Source organism: Dasypus novemcinctus, chromosome 1 (assembly GCF_030445035.2).
Source record: "Dasypus novemcinctus isolate mDasNov1 chromosome 1, mDasNov1.1.hap2, whole genome shotgun sequence".
In the NCBI taxonomy this organism is placed as follows: domain Eukaryota; kingdom Metazoa; phylum Chordata; class Mammalia; order Cingulata; family Dasypodidae; genus Dasypus; species Dasypus novemcinctus.
In genome coordinates, this window is record NC_080673.1 from 28,798,248 (window position 1) to 28,819,281 (window position 21,034).

The 21,034-nt window shown below is 34.9% G+C and overlaps 1 pseudogene; it reads right to left on the reverse strand.

Moving 5' to 3' along the window:
* Positions 1-17,065: 17,065 nt before the first annotated feature.
* On the reverse strand, positions 17,066-20,524 carry LOC101421323 (CBY1-interacting BAR domain-containing protein 1 pseudogene; annotated as a pseudogene).
* Between the last annotated feature and the right edge of the window lie 510 nt (positions 20,525-21,034).

The window sequence follows — 21,034 nt, forward strand, 5'->3', positions numbered from 1 at the left end:
CATTTAGAAAAAGAAATGAATAAAGTCAAGGGGTTGATTAGAAATGTGAATTTTAGTTCTGAACTGATAATTTTATATATGTCAATAGTATTTTGTAAATTGCTTCATGAACTTTTTGAAAATCTTTGTATGATTTATTCCTAGATACCTTAATTTTTATCAGCTGTGAAGGCTATTATTTCTCTTGTTCATATATATGAATGGTTGTTATTAATATACAGGAACATTACAAATTTGGTTTATCCATGTTGTACCTATTAGATATTTGTTTTGCAGTCTATGCAAATTTGGTTTTATTTTTAATATAGAACAACATTATCTGAGGTCTTGTTTGTTATTTTTCCAATCTTCCTATATCACATTTATTTTTCTGTCTTAATACACTGCCCAGTACAATGGCAAATTATAGCAGTGATTGGAAATACCCTTATCTTGTCCGATTTTAATTTAATCTGTAATTTTATATAATGATGGTTATGTATATGTCTATATCTAATATATACAATATATCATACAGAGTATATGTAATATAGGCATATTTTATAAGAAAAGATATTAAAGTTTTCCATATATTTAAGTTGCTTATAAGATTAATTATATTGATAATTACTTCTAAGTTTACACATTCTTCCATTTTGGAAATTTAAATATAATAGGTCATATGGATTTCATTTCAATATACTTCTGGTTTAGAATGATGGTAATTTACTTCTGGTTTAGAATGATGGTGACTTGAGTACAATAGGAAAATTGATAAACTGCAGCAGACTTGTAAGAAAAACTCCCCTTCTGAGAATGGAAACAACTGGGACTTACCAGATATAATGGGCCATGCTGCCTCCAAGAGCAACTTGTGTGGACTACTGGATTGCATTGCAAACTGTGTGCCTCTGCCTTGTTAGTACATACAGAATCTTAACTATGGCATAAACCTAGGAGAAGCAGGGATGTGAAGGATAATTCTCAGAAAGAATTCAAGGTACGTTTTTCAAACAATCTTGTAGAATAACGTTTCTTTTTTTTTTTTATGAGCCAGATCAATATGTGGTTTTCTATCATTAATTCTTACTTTTAAAATTTTCAGCCAAGCATAATATGATTGGAGCTATCTTTTGCTCATTTACTAGTTATGGCTTTTATTTGATAATGATCATTTAAGCTTGAAGATAGCATGAAATTCACTTGTATGAGTTCTCTGTGTTGCATTTTGGGTGACAAAATAGGCAGGAAAGACTTTTGAGAATGTACTTGCTCACGTAGGCAAATGGTCACTCTCTCATATCTTCTAACTTTACGCTCAAATGTCACTTTTGCAATGTGGTCTACCTGACCATCCAAATTAATACGTACTCCACCTAACCTGCAACACTCCCTTTCTTTATCTGCTCAACATTTTGCTTTTTCTACAGTTTTCATCTACTTCTAACAGGATCTGTAATGAGTCTATTAAGATGTTTATTTTCTTATTGTCTGTATCAACTGCTAGAATATACAACTCCTGAAAGCAGAGCCCTTATCTTGTTTTGTTTTCTGATGTATCCCCAAATCCTAGAACACTGCTTGACGGAGTATCACTTAATAAATAGTTGTTGAATAAATACATCCCTTTCATTAGTTACTGATTCATTCAGGTTTTCTATTTATGGTTGAGAATGTTTTGGTCATATATTTTTCAAGAAAATTGCCTCTTCTCTAGGCTTCCATATTCATTGGCATAAAGCTGTTCAGAAAAATAACATAATTTCATATCCCATTATATACACAATTATCTCCCTACTAATTCGTCATATGTACTGATGTCAACCCTCTCCTTAATCAATCTAGCTAGAGTTTTGTCTATTTTCTCAGTCTTTTAAAAATTCCCGTTTTTGATGTATTTGATTAGTTGTGTATATTTTCTTTGAATCTTTTTCTCATTAATTTCTACACTCATTTTAGGTCTCCATTTTAATGTTTGTTCTTATCTTAGTTTCCTGAATTGAAATTATAACCTACTCATTTTAAATCTTCTTTGTTTTTCATTGATGTATATAAATACTGTCATTGCATCTTTAAAATGTGGTTATTGCATCTTCCTGCAGGCATTGGAATGCATTATTTTAAGCTCTAAATAATTCAAAATTTTATCTGTGGCTTCTAGCTAAAACAAGTTCTTTTAAGAACGTTTCAGGCGGTGGACTTGGCCCAGTGGCTAGGGCGTCCGTTTACCACATGGGAGGTCCGTGGTTCAAACCCTGGACCTCCTTGACCCATGTGGAGCTGGCCCATGCGCAGTAGTGCTGATATGCACAAGGAATGCCCTGCCACGCAGGGGTGTTCCCAGCGTAGGGGAGCCCCACGTGCAAGGAGTGCACCACCTAAGGAGAGCCACCCAGAGTGAGAGAAAGTGCAGCCTGCCCAGGAATGGTGCCACCCACACGGAGAGCTGATACAACAAGATGACACAACAAAAAGAAACACAGATTCCCATGCTGCTGACAACAGAATCGGACAAAGAAGAAGAGGAAGAAATAGACACAGAGAACAGACAACTGGGGGGGGGGGGGGGAGGGGGGGAGTGGGAGGCAAGAGAAATAAATAAATAAAATAAATCTTTAAAAAAAAGAAAAAGAACATTTCACATTGCTTAACACATACATTTTATTATTAATTTCTAATTTAAAAAGATTTTATCTGTACAAAATTGCCGCCCGGCTTGAGGTGAGGGTATGGCAGGGCAGCCGGAATGAAGACAGCCATGTAACTCAACACACTGAACGTGGATGACCTGAGGGCTACCAATTTGAATTTGAGTTGCATTTGCCATGCCTATAATATTGAAAATTTTTCATGCATTCCATGTTTGTTGGAAAGCAATTAATAGTCTTCTTTTCTATCTATATCTATTAGACAGTGTAATTATGCTGTACAGATCTATGTCTTTATGAATGTATCTAATTGTAATCTTATCCTCCTTGTTTAAATGAGCATATGACACAATTATGGCCACTGAAAAGGAGGATCAGTCTATTGGTGGATTCTGAAATAGTTCTGCCTCTTCAGAGAATCCAGGAAAGTCATGCTCTTATTGTTAAACATCAAATAGATACATTTTGCCAGAATTGTTGCTGATAACTATCCTACAAAGTAAAAAGAAAGTCTCAGAATGAAGCTGACACTTTGATGACAGAGTGTAGAACTGGGAAAACTCCAGGTCTTAGATGACATTTGGAACTACCAGATCAATCAAACTTCAACTTTGTTCTAACTCAGGGTTTCCTCTCATATGAGCAATTCACACTAGTAATAAAAACAATAAAATAGTTAGGTAAACGTATCAAAAGATATACAAGTTTTAGAAAATATATATGATTCAACTGAAGTATACTGAAATATTTAAATGAATGGAAAGAAATTTAATGTGCATGGACAGGAAGACCCAATGTCATAAAGATGTTCAAAAGTATTAATATTCTTAATGTGCTTCCCAATAAATGTACTAAAAATATTTTTCTTGGAAAATGACAGTTTGAGTCTAACATTCAAATGGATGATAAATGAGTCAAGGATAGCCAAGAAACTTATGTTATACATTTTCAACACCAGCATGTCTTTCTCTGACATCTTGCTTAATACTACCGCATACTGAGCTAATGCTCTAGCTAAAGTGCATAGAGGACCTGTGTATATGAACGCAGCTAGAGAACAATACAAATACTTCATGACTTTTCTTGCCTGGAAATAAAATCATGTAGAAATATGAACTCTCCATATTTTCAGAGCTTAAATTTTAAAAGGAAATTTAATTTTTTTCAGTAAAAGATATTAATGAATATCTAATTGACACAGGAAAGATTAAACAAGTTGTATGAGTGCTAACCATAAAAGTATGGGGACCTTGTTTATTGTGTGGGTCTTCACCCCCTGAGATAAAACACTATGACAAGATGAACACTTACATATTCCACAGATGCATGAGGGAAGGAGTATAAACTATAATGTAAACTATAGTCCATGGTTAACAGCAATGCTTCAATATGTGTTCATCAATTGCAACAAATGTACCACATTAATGAAGGATGTTGTTAATGTGGGAGAGTGTAGGAGGGGGAGGGTGTGGAGCATATGGGAATCCCCTAAATTTTTTATGTAGCATTTATGTAATCTAATGCTTCTTTAAAAATGCATAATATTAATATAATAATAATAATAAAAGTATTAACAAAACCAAAAAAGTATGGAGACATTTTATTTATATCAAGAAATTCTGTTTATCAAAATGCAATCTTCAAAAGAAACATGCAGAGAGATAATTGCCACATCACTGAAGGATTATTATCATAAATACTTAGTAATTCCTCAAATCATTATATACATAAAAATAGTGTGTTAGTGGCATGAGGATAGAAATATGAACCAACAGAATAGAACTGAGAATTCAGATATAAACCAATACATTTAGGGTCAGCTGGTTTTTAACAAGAGTACCAAGTACATTACCTAAGGAAAGAATGGCTTCTTCAACAAATGGTGCTAGGAAAACTGGAAATCAGCATGGAAAATAAAGAAGTCAGACCCCTACCTCACGTGATATTAAAAAAATAAGTCTAAATGGATGAATAACTTAACATAAGGGGAAACCTATGAATAATCTTGGGTTTGGTAGTGATTTCTTAGCTATTACAGGAAAAGCACAAGCAACAAAAGAAAAAGTATATAAGATGGACTTCTTCGAAATTAAAAACTTTTGTACCTCAAAGGACATTATCAAGAAAGTGAGGACACAAAGGGAGGAAATAATTACTAATTATATATCTGATAAAGGTTTCATATCCAAATTATATAAATAACTTATAACTCAATAAGAAGGCAAATAGCCTAATTGACAAAAAAATGAAGGACTTGAATAGACATTTCTCCAAAACTGATAAATAAATAGACAAAAGCATCTGAAAAGATGCTTAGCATCACTGGTCATCAGGGAAATGCAAACAAAATCACAACCACTAAGATGGCTATTAAAAAAAAAAAAACCCTGAAAATAAGTGTTGGTGAAGGATGTGGAGAAATTGAAACTCTTATGCGTTGGTGGTATTAAAATGGTGCAGCCACTGTGTAAATAAGTTTGGCAGTTCTGGTAAAGGTTGAAGGTAGAATTAGCATAAGACCTGGCAATCCTGTTTCTTAGTATTTATCCAAAAGAACTGAAAACATTATTTACAATAGCCAAAAGGTGAAAGTAATCCAAGGGGCTAATAAGAGATGAATGTGTAAACAAAATTATGTATATACACACAATGGAATATTATTAAACCTTAAAATAGAATGAAATTCTGATACATGCCACAATATGAAGGACCCTTAAAAACATTATGTTGACTAAAATAAACCAGATGCAAAATGATGTATACATGATTTCACTTATATGAAATATCTAAAAGATGCAAATTCATAGAGATTGATAGTAGACTACAGGTTTCTATAGAACAGGATTAAAGAGAAGGGGTGTTATTCTTAAAGTGCAGAGTTTCTGCTTGAGGTGATGAAAAATTCGAGTAATGGATATTGGTGATGGTACCACAATATTGTGAATGTAATTAATACCATTAAATTATACACTCAAAAGTGGTTAAAATCAGAATTTTAAGTTAAATATCTGCTCTACAATATGAAAATGAAAAGTCTGGAATGATGGTGTAATTGTTGATCTAAGTTTATGTAGTGTAATTTGCTGTTGTAGAGAAATATACTCTCTGAATCTTACAGAGCACCGGTAAAATGTCCATGTAGTGATGTGTTCTCTGTTCTACCATTTTTCTTACACCATTTTCATATATGATTTATCTTTCTGATATTTTTATTTAAAGTCATAGAAAAGTTTATATGCATATGCAGATGAGATATATAAGAATATGTCTGCAAACATGAACCATGCACTTGATAAACAATTATTATGTAAGTATACAGAGCTATACAAATGATGGGAGAAGAGCAATGAGAGTTAACCACTTTGTATTATTACCATTTTCTATTTCTTAGTTCAATAACTCTAATAGTTGCATATTAACAACAATCCATGATCACAGAGATTGTTTTATGAAACAAACATTTCATTTTAATGGACAAAACAGGGGACCAGCTGTCACATAATCTTACTCCAGGATTTTCAGCATGGCCTAGCAATTATAAAGCAGCACACCCTGTCTAACATAGCTGACAAGTAATCAGCTTCCACTGTTGTTTTGGCCAAAATAATGTGCATTACATTGGGAAGGAAAACATCTTCATTGAGCAGGAAATTATTCTTAAATGGCTTTGCATTTAGTAAAACAGACCATAATTTTTCTTTCATAATAGTACTTATAATCATAATGTTATTTTTGAAAGGTTAGCACACAAAAGAAAACCTTTGCTTGATGGAAAGATTAACTATTTACAATATATTTAAATTGTTTCATAAATCAATATGTCAGATGTATATATTTATAGAAAACTAAATAACAGATATTCAAAATTCTAGCTTAAAAGCTAAAGTTTTAAATTACATTTTAAATTTTAAAATTTTTAAATATTTCTGAGATTCCATTAATAGGACTACAAAAACAACACCAAATTAAGAGCTTTAAAGATGTTGAAACGCTAATATAAAGGTAAACAAGTTGTCTCCTTTCCATATATTTGTGTATAACATTTATACAGAACTTACTATGTGCTATAAAAATACTAACTTATTTAATCTTGACGTCATCTCTATGAGACCATTCCTTTCATTATATTCATTTTAAAGATGAGGAAACTGAAGCACAGAGGGTTTAAGTAATTTGTCTAAGGTTGTATATCAAGCAAATGACAAACCTAGGACTTGAACCTAAATATTCTGACACCTGCTCTTTTCAGTACTTTATGCTGCCTGAGGACTAGGATAAATTTGAAGAGGCAGCTACCTCATAAGATTAACAACTCTACCGTATGTTGGGAAAACATATGTGAATATTGAAAAAAACAGAGAGAACATGAGTAATGAATTTTAACTATCTGAATCTGGAAAAAATACCATGGGGTTGTGACGGTTTGAGACTTGTATGGATCCCAGAAAAATCATGCCCTTAAAAATTAATCCATTCCTGTGGGTGTGAACCTCTTGTGAGACGGACCTTTTGATTAGATCACTTCAGTATGACATGACCGAGGGTGGGTCTTAATTCTCTTACTGTAGTCCTTTATAAAGAAGATTAATTCAGAGGAACAGAGAAAGCCAAAGGAAACCAGAAGAGCAGAAGTTGAAGCAAAAATAAATAAATGGAAGAAAAGGGAGAAACCTGTAGACCCCGCCATGTGCCTTGCCATATGGCAGAGAAGTCCAGGATCTCCAGCATCCAGTCTTCAGGGAGAAATTATCACCTAGTGATGCCGTGAATCAGACATTTTCACAGCCTTAGAGCTGTAAGCTTGCAAGCAAATAAATCCACATTGTAAAAGCCAACTCGCTTCTGGCATATTGCATTTTGGCCACCCAGCAAACTAAAACAGAGGTCACTGAAAATAAACACTAAACTTTTTTTCATGACCATAGAACAAAACAATCTTAGTTTATAACAGGGAAGATTCTTCTTCAATTCTCTGTCATCTGTGGTAAAATAAAAAGAAATCGAATTAAAGTGAAAGGATAAAATTCAAGTTCCATGTTTGCCTAGTACTATGTTTTATCTAGTGCAATTATTCTCTTTAAAGCTTATTCTCTAATTTTTATTAGGTTCCTTGAATGTCATTTCTATATATTTCTCTATCACCAAGGACTGACACTGCCACACTCTTAAAGGAGAAGACTGACTTTTATGAAGACTTGAAAAATATAATATGCATTTATGAAATTTATATATTGTGCAATTGTAAGTGAATGCTAAAATAGTGCATAATTGTATGAATAAAAATGTAACAATATTTTGATTTTGCCTCATATGCATATCTACTTATGAAGCACAGTGCTTCTCATTTGACTCACAGTAATGGGGCACATTTCAGGTAGTCTTCCAGGACTGAAGTTTTTTCCTCTGGTGCACATTTCTTGTTTCCCCCCAGTGGTGGCAATGTATTCCTTTAAAAATTAATATATATATTTTTTGAAGTATATCATTCATACATGAACATACATAAATAATAAGTATATAGTAAAAGTTGTGAACTTACAAAATAAACATGCATATCATCATACAGGGCTCCCATATATCACCCCTCCACCAACACCTTGCATTGTTGTGAAACTAGGCAAGAGCATCGTCAAAATATTGCTACTAACTATAGTCCACATCTTATTTTTGATGTATTTTTCCCTCATTATTTTTAAATAGTATTTAATATATTTTTATTACCGAGGTTGTGAACTTACAATGCAATCATACATATGTGTAGAATTCTCATACAACACCCCTTCACCAACATATCACACTGGTGGAATATTTGTTAGAGATTATGAGATAATATCATCAGACTATTACCACCAACCATGGTCTATAGTGTACATTTGGCACAAATTTTCCATAACCCCCCATTGGCATTGATGCAAGAATATTACAGTATTGTTTTTACCCACAGTCCATAGGTCACACCAATTGTGTTTTTCCCATATTTCTCCACATTCCTACCACCCTGCAAGAGTGACACACATTCACTCTAGCTCACAGAAGGACACTCTTGCAATGCAATGTAGTCTTATTATCTTGTTTTACTTTTATGAGGTATTTTAAAAGTGATCTTTATAGATACTGTAAATGTAAATAATCTAAGATGTTATTATATATTCATGTTTATAGGGGAAAAATTACTATTTTAAGATGTCTTTGGAAACTTATGCCATGCAACTTGTTCAGGTTTTTGTTGCTATGCAAGTTAGATACTGGTATTTTCTGATTATATGTGAGTGTTTATTTTGCCTGGAAAGTTCAGGTAAATTTTTGCCCATATTTATCAACTGAACAGTCAATTGTGGTTTTCATTACAAGTACTGAACTTTCTCCAGTCTTCATCTTACTTGTCTTCCCTTATTTTCACTTATTTTCATATTGTTATAATTTTTACTTTATTTTACATTTCCCTAGAAGCCACTTCATTTTTAATGAAATATTTTTTTTAAGATTTATTTCTCTCACCCCCACCCCACCTGTTGTCTGCTCTCCATGTCCATTCACTGTATGTTCTTCTGTGTCTGCTTATATTCTCATTGGACAGGTCCAGGAACTGATCCTGGGACCTTCCAGAGTGTGAGAGAAGCAATCATTCTCTTGTGCCACCTCAGCTCCCTGTTCTGCTATATCTTTCATTTTCTCTCTTCTGTCTCTTGTTTTGTCATCTTGCTGTGCCAACAGAGAGGCATTCCCAAGTGAGGGACGGCACTCCTGTATGGGCTGGCACTCTGTGTGGGCCAGCTCACCATGCGGGCCAGCTCGCCTTCACCAGGAGGCCCCGGGCATCAAACCCTGGACTTGCCATATGGTAAACAGGAGCCCAACAGCTTGAGCCACATCCATTTCCCTTTAATGGCATAATCTGATGTAAAAATGAGTAAACACAAAAGAAAGTCTGATTATGAAACAAGACTAGAGTAGACACTTGGTTTAAAAATGCTTGGTATCCTCTAGCTTTGTCTTCTTCTCTATTTAACTCCTGAAGTCAACCATAGAAAATTTTGACCTGGTTTGTTCTCAATAATATCCATATCAGGATTCCAATTACTTCCACTTTTCATTCTTAAGGTTTTTTTGCAGTCAACAAAACTATTCTATGTTCCATTTGTCCAGAAGGAAACAGTCTAATTCATAATTGCTTTTTGATTTTAGGTTGCTACAATAAGAGTAGCTTCTATCAACTCACAGAAAGAAATGAAGCTATAATTGGGATTTATGGCCAGAAAGTATAAAGAAAAAAAACTAAGAAATCTAAAGAACTCAAAACTTTAAAAGAGTATGAAGGAAAATTGATTGTTTTTTATCAAGAGTATGCAGTATTATAGAATAAAATGCTTTAAAAAGAGGAGAAAAGAATCAACAATTTCAACTACTTCCAAGATGCAATTAAGACCTACAGTTACATCAAGGATTCATTAAGGAAAGAACTGCTTCCATGCTTATCCACATGATTGTTTATGGACTTCAGGTACTGACTAGTTATTGGTTAGAGACATTAGTTCCTTGCCACATGGGCCTCTGATAGCTCTTAAGATAATGACTGGCTTACCTCAGAACAAGTGAGAGAAAATTATGATAGTAAGCAAGACAGAAACTCGCTGTCTTTTTGTAACCTAACTATGTAAGGGACATCACATCACTTTTGCCATCTTCAATGTGTGTTTGAAGGGGGTGACTCAGTATGTGCATATACAAAAGGATAGATTTAATAATGGCATTAAGAGCACGGAGCAGAGGTCATTTTAAGCCACCTTGAAGCCTGTTTATCTCAGTCTGCTCTATGGACCCTAACAAGTCATGTCTCTGTCACATGAAAATTATACTCACACTCTCCCAAGGTCCTTGAAATTTTCATTCCATCACAGCAACAGATCAACATTGATAATATCATCATCTGCATAAAGTCAAGTTGTGATGAGTTGGCTCAGATGTAGTGCCACAAGTATAGCTAAAATAGTAATTTATTCTTTGTATGGCAATATGAATTCCAATCCATGGAATCATTTATGCAAGAATTTTTTTATTCATAGAATTTCTTTGTAAGGGAGCTTTAGACTCAGAAATATAGCACAGAAAGTAAAGAGAATTGCTTTATTTTTCCTTTCCACCACCATCTCCTACACTGTTTCTCCAATTATTAAAATCTGGCATTAATGTGGTAAATTTGTTAACAAATGATGAACCCATATTGATACATTATTATTATAGTAACTAAAGAGCATAGGCTAATAGTCTAACTCAGGGTTCTTCCTTTGTATTTTGTAGTTACGTGTCAGGAGTTCTTAATCTTTTTTGTTCCACAGATCCCTTTGCAAGTCAGGTGAAATGAATAGTACTATAATTTATTTATCGCATACATTCCTAAGTGAAGGAAATGCTAGATTGCAGTTAGAGGTCAGAGAAAATAAAGATAAGTTGAATTTTTTCGATTCAAGCTCACAGACCCCCTGAAATCTTTCCACAGACCCTTTGGTGGTCCTTGGACTGCTGGTTAAGAATGCCTACCCCTGTCATATGTTTTCTCCTTTTATTAGAAAGTTGTGGGTTTACAGAAAATCATGCATAAAATTCAGGATTCCTATATGCCTCCCCACCATGAACACCTTGCATTGCTGTGGGACTTTTGTTAAAGTTGAGAATAACACATTTTTATAATCATACTATTAAAGTCCATGGTTTTACTCTTTGTGGAGAGTAGTTCCATGGACTTAAAAAAAAAAGTTTTCTGTTACCATACATACAATCCAACATTTATCCTTTTAATCATATTCAGATAAATATTTCAGTGCTAATTGTGTTCATAATGCTGTGTTACCATCACCACCATCCATTACCAAACACTGCTATCATTCCAAATAGGAACCCTGTACCTTTTAAGCCTTAACTTCCTTTTCTCTATCCCCACCGCATTCCCTGGTAACCTATATTCAAGATATACTCTACGAGCTTGCTATTATTATTTCAAATTAGTGAGATTATTCAATATTTCTCCTTTTGTGTCTGATTTATTTCACTGAACATGTTGTTTTCAAGGTTTATTCTTGTCACATGTATCAGGACTTCATTCCTTTATGCAGCTGAATAATATTTCATTGTATGTATTATCACATTTTTTAATCCATTCATTGCTTGATGGATGCTTGGGTTGCTTCTCTTTTGGCAATCGTGAATGATGCTGCTATGAACACTGATGTACAAATACCCGTCAGAAACCCTGCTTTCAATTATTTTTACTATATACCTAGTAGTAAGTTGTATAATGATATGGTAATGCCATACTTAGCTTTCTGAAGAACCACTGAACTGTCTTCCATAGCATCTGCACTATTTCACATTCCCACCAGGAATGAATGACTGCTCCTATTTCTCTGCAGCTCTGCAGCCCTTGTTATTTTCCTTTTTTTAATAGCATCCATTTCTAATAGGTGTGAAGTGATATTTCATTGTGGTTTTTATCTGCATTTCTCTTATGGTTAATGACATTGATTAGCTTTAAATGTGCTTTTTTGACAACTTATCTATCATTTGAGAGATTTCCGTTTAAGTCTTTTGCCCATTTTTAATAGGGTCATTTACCTTTTTGTTATTAAGTTGAAGGATTTTTGTATATAAACTGGATATTATTCCTTTATTGGATATGTGGTTCTCCAAATATTTTCTCTCATTGTGTAGTTTGGGTTTTTACTGTCATGATAAGGTCCTTTGTGAAGCAAAATGTTGTGTTTTTAATTTTTTACTTTGATGAAGTTCAAGTGATCGATGTTTCATCACTTGTGCTTTGGGAATAAAGTATAAAAATCCATTTCCTAACATGAGATCCTGTAGATTCTTCCCTTCATTTTCTTCTAAGAGTCTGAAAGTTTCAGCTATTTTATTTAAGTATTTGATCTATATTGAGTTGATTTTTGAACATGGTATGAGGTAGGGGTCTTCCTTCTTTTCTTTGAAATGGAGATCCAGTTTTCCCAGCAACATTTATTGAAGAGACTATTACTTCCAAATGAAAACTCTTACCTACTTGTCAAAAACTAATTGGCCATAAATGTGACAGTTGGTTTCTGCACACTCAATTTTATTCCCTTGATCTTTAAATCTCTCCTTGTTATAGGGCCAGGATAGCTCAGTTGGGAAAACCTCAGACTGAAGATCTAAATCTGTCCTTATGCCAGTACCATGATTTTAAATTGCTGCAGCTTTGTAATAAGTTTTTTTTTATCCCTTTTTAAAAATGTACTGAAGTATATCACTCATACCTTAACATACATAAACAATGTGTTTAGTAATAGTTACAAACTTATAAAACTTATACATAACATCACACAGGGCTCTTATACCTCACCTCACCCTGCCACCAATACCTTGAATTGTGATAAAGCATTTTTAGCTAATGATTCAAGAGCATCCTCACAATATTACTATTAATACTAACCAAAGTACCTTAGGATCAGGAATCGGGAGCCCTCCAATTTCATTCTTCTTCTTCAAGATAGCTTTAGCTATTCAGAGTCCCTTACCCTTCATATAAATTTAAAGACTTGCTATTACTTTTCTTCAAAGAAAGTTGTTGAAATTTTGATTGGAATTGCATTGAAACTTTGTTTGGGATTGCTTGGGTAGTATTGATATTTTAATGATGTTTAGTCTTCCAATCATTGAACACAGAATATTCTTCTGCTTATTTAGTTCTTTAATTTCTTTGAGCAATGTTTTGTAATTTTCTGTGTACAAGTCCTTTACCTCCTTAGTTGGATTTAGTCCTAGGTATTTATTTCTTTCAGTAGTTATTTTTTTCTTGATTTCTTCTTCCAGGTGTTCATTGTTTGTGTGTGGAAACACTATTGATTTTTGTGTGTTGATTTTGTACCCTGCCATTTTGCTTAATTCATTGATTAGTGCTAGGTCCTTTTTTGTGAATTTTTCAGGACTTTCTGTATATGGGATCATGTGATCTATAAATAGAGAAAGTTTTCTTCTTTCTTTCCAATTTGCATGACCTTTATTTATTTTTCTTGTCTAATTGCTCTGGAAAGAAGTCCAGTATAGTGTTGAATTACAGTGGTGAGAGTGGATATCCTTATTTTGTTATTGATCTTAGAGGGAAAGTTTTCAGTCTTTCTCCATTAAGTAGGATGTTAACTGTGGGCTTTTCAGAAATGCTCTTTATTATGTTGAGGAAGTTTCCTCCTATTCCTAGTGTTCTAGGTGTTTATTTTTGTTTTTGTTTTTTTAATCAAGAAAGCATACTGGATTTTGTCAATGCCTTTTCTGCATCAATTCAGAAGATCATGTGTTTGTTTCCCTTCATTTGTTTATGTGGTATATTATATTAATGATTTTCTTACATTAAATGAAACTTGCATAGCAGGGATATGATTACGGTATATAATTCTTCCAATATGTTGTTGGGTTTAGTTTGCTGGTATTCTGTTGAGGATTTTTGAATGTACATTCATAGGAGATATAGGTCTATAGTTTTCTTGTGGTATCTTTATCAAGCTTTGATATGAGCATGATGTTAGCCATGTAGTGTAGAATGAATTAGAGAGTGTTCCCTTCTCTTCAATTTTTTGCAGAGTTTGAGTAGAATTGGGTTTAAATCTTCTTGGATTGGTTTGTAGAATTCCCCTATGAATCCATCTAGTCCTTGGATTTTCATTGGGAGGACTTGATTACTGATTCAGTCTCTTTACTAGTAATTGGTTTGTTGAGATTTTCTATTTCTACTTGAGTCAATGTAGGTAATTTGTGTTTTTTTAGGAATTTGTCCATTTCATCTAGGTGATCTAATTTAGTGGCATACAGTTGTTCAATATCCACTTTTAGTTCTTTTTGTTACAGCAAGGTCAGTAGTAATGTCCCCCTTTTCATTTCTGATATTTGCTATTTTTATTCCCTCTCTTCTTTTTTTTGTCAGTCTTGTTAAAGGATTGTCTGCTTCATGGTCTATTCAAAGAAACAACTTCTGGTTTTGTTGATTTTCTCTATTGGTTTTTTGTTTTTGTTTTCATTTATCTCTGCTCTAATCTTTTTTTGCTTCCTTCTACTTACTTTGGGGTTAGTTTGCTCTTCTTTTAGTTCTTCTAGCTTTCAAGTTAAGTCTCTGATTTGAAGTCAGTCTTTTTTTTTTAATATAATAATTTAGAGCTATAAATTTCCCACTGAGCATTGCCTTCACTGCATCCCATAAGTTTTAGCATATTGTTATGATCATTTTCATTCACCTCAAGATATTTCTTAAATTCACTTTTGATTTCTTCTTTAACTCATTGGATTTATATTAAAGGGTATATTGTTTAATTTCCACATATTTGTGAATTTTCTCTTTCTCCCAGTTATTGATTTCTATCCTCATTCTGTTGTGTTTGGAGAATATACACTGCATAATGTCAATTAGTTTTGAATTTACTGAGACTTGTTTTGTAACCCAATATATGGTCTATCGAGGAGACAATCCAGGTACACTCAAGAAGAATGTGTATTCTGTTTTCATTGGGTGCAGTCTTCTAGATATATCTAAGTATAGTTGGTTTAGTGTACCATTCAATTCCTCTACTTTCTTTTTGATCTTCTGACTAGATTTTCTATCCATTTTTTTTTAAAGATTTATTTTTTTATTTATCTCTCCTTCCCACCCCATCCCTCGCCCCAGTTGTCTATTCTCTGTCCATTTGCTGCGTGTTCTTTTGTCCACTTCTGTTGTTGTCAGCAGCACGGGAATCTGTGTTTCTTTTTGTTGCATTATCTTGCTGCTTCAGCTCTCCATGTGTGCGGCGCCTTTCTTGGGCAGACTGCACTTTCTTTTGCACTGGGCGACTCTCCTTAGGGGGCGCACTCCTTGCGCGTGGGGCTCCCCTATGCGGGGGACACTCCTGCGTGGCACGGCACTCCTTGCGCGCATCAGTACTGCACGTGCGCCAGCTCCACACGGATCAAGGAGGCCCGGGGTTTGAACCGCAGACCTCCCATGTGGTAGGCAGACGCCCTATCCATTGGACCAAGTCCGCTTCCCTTTCTATCCATTATTGAGAGTGGTGCACTAAAGTCTCCAATTATTAATATAGAACTGTCAGTTTCTCCCTTCAAATCTGTCAGCATATATTTTTGGTTTCTGCTGTTAGGTGCATATATATTTATCATTGTTACATGTTCCTGTTGAATTGGTCCCTTTATTGGTATGTAGTGACCAACTTTGTCCTTCATAATTGTTTTTTACTTAAAATCTATTTTATCTGATATTAGTCTAACCACCCCAGCTCTTACTGGTTTACTACTTGCATGATATTTTGTTTTTCATCCTTTCACTGTCAGCCTACTTGTATCTTTGACTTTAAGGTGAGTCTCCTGCAGACAGCACATAGCTAGGTCATGTTTTTTATCCATTCTGTTAATCTCTGCCTTTTGACTGGAGAGTTTAATCCATTTGCTTTTAAAGTCACTACTGATAATATAGGTCCATCTTCTGCCGTTTGCTATTTAGCGTTTGTAAGCATTACACCTTTTTGGTTCTTCAATTCCATTATAGCCAACTTTTATATTTATTTTCTCTCTTGTATTGTGCCATATTAAATGTCTTCTTTTTTGTCCTTAACATACAAAATCTTTTTATTTCTATATATTCAGCAATGAAAAATTGAAAAATGAAATTAATCAATTCCATTTACATGAGAATAAAATAATAAGAATAAATTAACAAAAGAAGGAAAGATTTGTACACTGAAACCTATAGAACATTGCTGAAAGAAATTAAAGACCTAAATAAATGGAAAGAAACTCAATATTGTTAAGATGGCAACACTCTCTAAATTGATCCACAGGTTTAATATAAGAGTCTTCATCAAAATTCTTACTTTTTTTTTAGAAATGAAAAAAATTATCCTAAATTTTATATGGAAATGCAAAAGACCCAGAATCATCAAAATAATCTTGAGAAAGAATAAAAACTTTAGAGGTTTTATTCTTCCTTATTTCAAAAATTGCTACAAAATTATAGTAATCATGACAGTATGGTACCAACATAAGGATAGACAGATCCATAGAACAGAATAGAAAGTCCAGAAATAAACCCATACATCTAGGGTCATTTGCTTTTCAACAAGGGTGCCAAGACTATTCAATGGGGATAAAAAGTAGTCTTTTAAACAAATGGTGCTGGGTCAACTGGATAGTCAAATGAAAAACAATGAAATTGGCTTCCTACATCATACCATATAAAAAATGAAATCAAATGGATCCAAGACCTAAAAGTAGAGCAATACTAAAACTTAGAACAAAATTAAAAACGTCTATGTAACAAAGGATGCTATCAGAAAATGAAAGGATAACCTACATAAAAGGGAAAGATGTGCAAGTAATATACCTGAAAAGGTATTTTCACAATTTAACAACAAAAAGACAAAAAACTGATTTTAAAAATGGACAAGATACTTGAACAGACATTTCCCCAAAGGAGACATGCAAATGACCAAGAAGCACATGAAAATACACTTAACACCTAAATCTTTCTCATCGATCTTTTGTATATTTTAGTAAGTGGCAGTGAATACTTCTGCCTTGCCAAGAAATTTTTTAATAGTGATAAATTCTGAAAATATAATTTTTATATCATTTTCTCTGTTTTTTGAAATTGTTAATAGCTTCCTTAAGATGATGAGTTGTTTGTAGTTCCTGAAACGCAGTTTCTGCGTGTGAAATAGCATGTTGATCAGATGGGATTGGCTGACTTGTCCTTTTCTGGGTTAAGTGTTTAGTTTCTCAATTCTTTGCTATTGTGGCCTTGAGGTCATCCCATTTCATTTTTACAATGCTCCATATAATGTTTCATAGTTTCAATTACTTTGTTTTCAAGTCTTTCAATTTTTTGCTTGTGGACAATCCTGAAGTTTGGCAAACCCATCAACAAACTTCTTCAGCCTTTGAGTCTCTGTGGAGGTGTGCACATTGATTTCATTCACCAGGGTCTCTGCTTTGTCTTGCAGTGGTGGCTGTTTTCTGCACAGAACCAGCAAAGATTTGGCACAACTCTCCAAAATGTTTCTCCCCATTTGTGACAGAATCTTGCACAGTAATTTCACCGATCACCAGTCCTTCCCTTCCTCCAGGATCATATTCCTGGCCTGATCTCAATATTTGGAGGGTGTAGGGACTCAGAAAGACACAGGACCAGAAAGTGGGTCTTGATGGTGTGGGATGGCAGCCTGGGATCCTCCCGGACTTTCATGTGTCTGGCAGCAGTGCTGGGACCCCAGCCTGGAGAAGGTGGGTGGGTAGCAACCCTCCTTCTAGCTCACAGACTTCCTCAGCAGCCTCACTCTAGACTAAAGAGGGAGACCACAGAACACAGTGAGACAATCCGGCTTCTGGCCCAGAGCTGAAACTTGGCTGGCAGTTGTTTTTCTTCAGCACTAGGTATTTTAACCCACTGTCTTCTTGCTGCATGGTTTCTGATAGCAAATTAGCACTCAACTGTATTGGGAATCCCTCTATATAACATGTTGCTTTTCTCTGCAACTTTTAAGATTCTCTCCTGGTTTGTTTTATGTATGTATGTATGTATGTATGTATGTCTTAATTTTTGGCATTTGATAGAATAATTAATATATATTGGGGTATATTTTCCCCATGTTTTTACTGTCTGGTATTTCTGGGCCTCTTGAATTTGCATCTTCACAATTTTTGCTAAGTTTGGAAAGTTCTCTGACATTGTTTTTTGGCTATTCCTTCAGCTCCTTTCTCTCTTATTCTCTGGGACTCCCATAACAAGTATATTGGTACGCTTGATGAAGTCCCATAGGTGTCTTAGGCTGTTTTCACTTCCTTTATTCTTTCTGCTATGCAGCCTGATTCATTTCAAGTGTCTTGTCTTCAAATTTATTGATTCTTTCTTCTGCCAGCTTCATTCTGTTCTCGAAACCCTCCTAGGCATTTTTCATTTCAGTTACTGTGATCTTCAGCTCCACTAGCTGTTTTTGGTTCCTTTTAAAATTTCTACCACTGTAATAAGTTTCTCATATTGCTCATTCAGTGTTTTTTGGATAGCCATTAGTTCTTTCTCTATATTTCCTTCACGTCCTTGAGCATCTTTAAGATCAGTTTTTTAAAGGCTTTGTTCAGTATGTCCACATTCTCATCTTCTTCATTATTAGTTTCTGGATTTTTATTCTCTTTCTTTAAATAGGTCATCATTTCCTGTTTCTTTGTTTGCCTTGTACTCTGTTGTTGCACGATGTACACTTAAATATTTTGAAATGTTAACTTTGGGATATACTCCCTGGAATGTCTGTTTTCTGGTTTTGTAACCAGCTGATGATAAGACAGAGATTCTTTTCCTATCAGGAACGTCTGCCCAAGGCAAATGCATTGTGCAGAGTTTACCCTGTCTTACTGGACCTCTGTCTTGTCCTGGGCTTTTGCTTGTTAGTTGTGTTATAATTTCCCTGATTATAGGTATTTAATTGTTCCCTATTTCCTAAGAGGCAAGTATTCCTCTCCTGGGTATATGAAGTTCTTAGGCCTTTGTCCCACACTGCCTCTATAGTTTTTCATACTACTTTCATTGTCTCATGCTGCTTTTGCTTGGAGGGCAAATTCTAGGAGAAGGGCCCCCTCTCAGGGAGGACTTTCCCTATTTAGACTTTTGCAGCAAAAATAGGACCAGGGACACATGGAGGCGATGCAGATCAGATCCAAGTGCCCTGCAGATAGTCAGGAAGGGCACCAAAACCTTCTCTGACAGCTCTCCAAAACTTAGTTTTCCTGGCCTGCCCAGCAAATGCAGTCTTTCAGCTATTAATAACTTTCCCCCACAGTCCTGAGGAAGCCCTGTGTATTTAAATCTTTATCTAAATTCCTTACTGTAATTTATTAGGCTCTTCTTCCTGCTTTTCCCTGGATGCTGTACATCATTCTTCTGGCTTCTGGAGATTCAAAATAGCTGTTTCAGACAGTTCCTCTGTATTCAATAATTGTTTTGGTGGACAGGCTGAGTCCCAGAGTCTGCCATCTTCCCCAGAAGTCCTCTTGTAAGTACTACATGCCACGTATCCATCATGAGAGTGAAATGCAGAAAGTTTCACCACCTTAAAATCACCTGTGCTCCACTTCCCTTATTATCTTTCCATTCTTTCCTCCCCCCCTAAAACCCTGACAACTGCTATTGCAGCTAGAATTTTTCTTTATTCCAGAATGTCATACATTTGAAATCATAAAGTAGTGGCCTTTTCGACCTATCTTCTTTCACTTAGCAGTATGCATTTAAGGTTCCTCCCAATATTTTATGGCTAGATAGCACTTTTTTCCCCTTTTATCAGTGTATTCTTTTCCATTGTATGGAATACAATGTATGGGACTGATGGATGGGGCTTTATTTCTTGCAGTTGCAGACTCTCTCTGTCCATCGTCATCTATTCGATAGTTGTCCTGGGTAAGAGCAATGACTGGAGAGTAGGTTTTGCAGCTCTGTTGAGATTCACAGCCCAACTGGCACATAGACAGCCCAAATATTTAAGACTTTTGGACATACACCTATCAAGTCTAGTACTAACTATGGGTTCAAATAGAAGGAGCAGAAAAGCAATGTGTAGGGAAAGCACAAATGAGTCCAACTCTGTCACAGTAGGGATCATAAATTCTAAAGTAGTACCCACTGGCAGGGTGCCAAACTCCTGAGCGGTCTGCCCCATCTATAGTTGTCTGGATGTCTCTAGAGCACTCAGAAGCCCCACTATTTGAGACAGTATTTACTGTGGCAATCTGTGAGATCCTGCTAAGACATGCATAAGTGTACTCTGGAATGACCTTCCGACTCACTTGGAAACATCTTAGCCACAAAAACTCATTTGTATTTACCCTTTACCTCTTTGGGTCATGGTCCTTTTCCAGGTGCATTGTATTTTTGTGCTTGGTAATAATCCCTTGGTGCCAGGGAGGCTCATATTCAGTAGTCATGTCCCATGCTGAGGGGGTAGGTAATGCATTTATATACTGAGTTTGGCTTTGAGAGAGTCCACATTTGAGCCACAAGGAGGCTCTTAGGAGGTAACTCTTAGACACCCTATAATACTAGGCTGAGTTTCAATTTCAAAAGACAAGTTTCATAAGTATAGGCATCAATGTCAAGATGCTTAGCCTTTCATTTTAACCTGGTTGTGTCCTTCTGTCTGAAGTGTGTCTCCTATAGATAAGATAAAGATGGTCAATTTTTAAAAATTCATTCTGAGTCTATGTCTTTTGATAGGGGAGTTTAATCCATTAACTTTGGCTCTCTCTTGTCATAGCATTCTATTGTCTGTCTTCTTACTCTTTAGTTTACATTTCCTAATAGTCTTCATTTCTAAACTTTTCTACAAATCTCTCATCCTTGTTTTTTCCTTTCAGGC